Raw genomic sequence first — 4,106 nt, forward strand, 5'->3', positions numbered from 1 at the left:
GAGAAAGTCAGAAAGAGAAGGACAAATGCCATATGATTTCACTTATACGTGAAATCTAAAGAACAAAATAAAAACAGAAACAAACTCATAGATACGGAGAACATTTTGATGGTTGCCAGATGGGAGGGGGGTTAGGAGGTGGGTAATAAAGGGGAAGGGATTAAGAACTACAAATTAGAAGTTACAAAATAATGATGGGGATATAAAACATAGCATAGGGAATATAGTCGATAATATTGTAATAACTATGTAGGGTGTCAGTGAGTACTAGATTTATAAGGGTGATCACTTCGTAAGATATATGAATGTCTAATCACTACATCTAATAATTGTTTATATAATATTGTGTGACACCTCCAATTAAAAATAAAAAAATTATTAAAAAATAAAATAAAAACAAATACCCCCAAATTCACACGGCAAGTTATAAACAGAGACAATCTTACAACTTGTCTCAGCCTCTTGGTTTACATATCAATTCGTTCATTTAACATGTATGGATTATGTGCTAGGCACAAGTGAACAAAGCAAACAGGTCTGTGCCTTCAGGTCTATGCCTTCGAGAAACTGTCAGTGCTAAGGGGAGTGGAAGGGCCTCTTCCTGTATCTGAAAGAGAAAGTGCTTTGAAATAAGAAAAGAGAGCCTGTCTAAGATTGAGAAGTTGGGAAAGGCTCTGGAGGAAGTGACATTTAAGCTGAGCCAGAGAAAGGACAAGCAGGAATAAACAAGAGAGGAAGAACTGGGGGTGAGAGGAGGGTGAGATTCTGTCTGAGGCAGTAAGGAGTTGATCAAGATCCGGAACAGGGGGAAAGCAAGTGTGGTCAGCAGGAGAGAAGCAAGAGATGGGAAGGAGGAGAAACTCTAATTCTGGACTGACACAACCGCCAGGATGCTGAGTGGCGATCACTTAGTCTCCTGAGTAGTCTCTAGGAAGAACTGAAACTTGAAAGCAGAGGAGGAAATCAAGAGTGCAGGGTCCCAGAATCTGTCGACATCACAGATGGGGAGTGCCAGACCTTGTGTAACCCCCCGACAATCTACAGTTCAGACACTGCCTTTGTTGAGTCCAAAAAGCCCAGGCACTTCCCTGAAGAAAACCTCACTCCCCTAGGCCACAATAGTCAGCTCAAGAAGTTGTAGACTGGATGAGAACTCTCTCCTAGGAGGCCAAGTAACTCAGGAAATGAACTTCATTCAGAATCAAGCTCTGGAAGCCAACAACACAGCCGGCTCCATACCGGCCAGGACAGAAGGATTTCCTCAGTGCCAAGCCTTCTGGGACCATGCCCTGGGGTGGTCAGGGACTCGAAGGTGGGAAGCAGGCTGGGCGGTAGCAGAGATACGGGTGCCCTGAGCCGCCAGCAATCGATCCCCTCAGAGGATACTTCCAGAGCCAGGCTAGTTTCTCATCATCACCCAGTTTCTTATCTTCTAAGCCCCAAAGATCACCACTTCCAATCAACTTGCCCACGAGAGAAGCCATCCTGTGGCTTTTTTTTCTAATATGTCCAGGAGCACAGGTGTCAATGCTTCCGAAGGTACTTAGCCCTGGCCAAGATGGAGAACGCACAGGGCTGGCTCTCCAAGCTGGTTCCTTCACCCTCAACTCTCCCTCTCCTTTTTTCAGTTACACCAGCAGGAAAAAAAAGTTGAAACTGGTAGCTCTTTGATATCAAAAAGCTAAAGGATTCATTGTATCATCACCGGTAATAGACAAAAACCAGAAACTACTCTCATCAAGAGGAGAGTGGACAAATAAAATGCATTAGTCATATAATGGAATACTGTAAGCCATGAGAACCAGACAACTGCTACACACAACCATGTGGATTTATTTGACACACATAATGTTGCACAAAAGAAGCCAGACGCAAAAGGATATATACTGTATAATTCCATTTTTAGAAACTTTACAAACAAGCAGAACTAATCTCTGGTTCCTTTGGGGAGGAGGGATATGACAGTAAGAGGAATGAGGGAGGGCGGGGTTCGAGGATGCCATATTCTCTCTCTCCACCTGGGTTACAGTGACATAAACATGTTCACTTTGTGATAATTCATCAAGCTGTATGCCTAAGATGCCTACGTTTTCTGTATGATCGTATATATACAATTATATACAGATGAAGGGTTTTCAGAACCTTGAGAAAGGAAAAGTAAAGTACTTAGGGCTTTAGCTTTGTGGGCCTTCACTGTGAATGGAGAAGAACCCGGGGGGGGGGGGGGGGGGGGGACAAGGTGAAGAGGCTGATTGCCTTGGGGATATGGCCTAATGGAATGTAGTTGGGTGACAGGAATTGGGGGGGCAGTTTTAGGGTTACTCCGTTTTTGCTTCTTGTGACTGTCTATGAGATCTCTGCATAATGTAGTCCAAAGGGAAGTGGGGCCAGGAAGGAAAAGGGCTGGGACTAGGCTGGCAGGGAGGAAGGAGGCTGCTGGACCATTTCCAACAGTGAGGGAACAAGGAGGGGAGGAAGGAGTGGAGGAAGAGGGAAGAGAAAGAAATGCAAAGTGTCCAGGGTGGGCAAGAAAGAGAGCTCGCCTGGGCTGAAGCTGTACAGGGTGGAGGGGGGATTTCCACCATTCGGCCCATCTCTAGGGGGGACTAGAAGGGATCCATCTCTAGTCCCCTCCCTGACACAACATCGTCTGATATACAACTGGATGAAAGGTTTTATTGTACTGCTCTGCTGTGCTTTGTTTACAAGTCGGTCACCTCTGGGAACTAAAAGAACAGGAGTGTGTGTGTGTGTGCGCACGCGCAGCCAAGGTTTGTACATCCCCAGCATCCAACACAAAGGCAGTTTGCACTAAAAAAAAAAAGGTTCATTGGACAAATAAACAACAGAAAGAATACAATAGATACAAGGTAGAGAGACTCTACTCAATACTTGAGAAATCTGTTAACAGCTTAAATGGCCAAAAATGTGGGAATGGCTATGTATCAGAGTGGCACACTGTGCAGCTACTAACAATAACAAGCACAAGTAGCAAATATCTGTCTGGTGCCTTACGGTTAACTAAGAAATTGCACTTCGCCATACACAGTCTGACACAAAATTATATGGACTTTGTTGCCACACTGAAATGTGAAAGTGACACAGCAGCAATCTCCCTGAAGAGGCCAGAAGATGAGCTCGGTGGACTAACAAACTTTGATGGAAAGGGCTGGGGAGGGTCCACATTTTAGAGTAATACTAGGAAGGGCTGGTAATTCTGAGCGGCTTGCAGAGTTTGCTTAGCTCTGTTTGTGTAAATAACTGTGCTAATTTCACAAACTATATTTCAAGTCACTTCCTCTACTGTTTTTAGGGGAAAAAAACCTTTACTGTTAGACACAATTTGATTCCAAGTTCTCCTTAACAATCATTCACAAGTTGAGTGGAACCTCTAAGTGTTTTTGATGTTTAAAATGGACTCAGTTCATGTTCCAGTGTGGTTTTATTCATGATCCTAACATCAAGAAATAAAAAAAAATAAAAAAAAAGACTTTTCTAGGCTGTCTCCTTGATTGCAACAGTGCTTTAAAGGACAAGGAGGTAACAAACAAACAAACTAACAAACAAACAAAAAAATACCCTCCCTCCACCCTGAGGGAAGTTGGGCCAAATGTTTAATGATCCACGAAAAATGAAGTGGTATTCTCTTCCTTCCTCTAGTTGTTCCTATAGAAACTATGTTTTGCAGTTTGTGACTTTCCCACAAGTAAATTGTCTGCAGACTCTGAATCTTTGCTGAGCGTTTCTGCACTGCTTTGGATGGACTTCCTGCAAGCACTTACTGCAATGAGAGGACTGTCAAAAGGATACGTTTCACAAAGATATCTATTGCTAAAACACTACATCGGATGGTAAAAGCCTGCTTTTGCAAATGACAGTAGGTACCTGTGGAGAACCCGAAAGCCTACGAACTTAGAACATCACCAAGCCAGCTATTAGTAAACATTCCCGTGTAAAAAAGCAGCTTCATTTAAAGGTCTCTGGGATACTGATGAAGAACAGGCGCTGGCTACCTTTACAGTAATAACAGAAATCCTTCAGGCAAAGTTCTGTGCACAAGACACTGTGTTAGTGCCACATGGCGGGTTGGGGCTGACGAGAAGGGT

The sequence above is a fragment of the Pteropus vampyrus genome, unplaced genomic scaffold (assembly GCF_000151845.1).
Source record: "Pteropus vampyrus isolate Shadow unplaced genomic scaffold, Pvam_2.0 Scaffold12, whole genome shotgun sequence".
In the NCBI taxonomy this organism is placed as follows: Eukaryota; Metazoa; Chordata; class Mammalia; order Chiroptera; family Pteropodidae; genus Pteropus; species Pteropus vampyrus.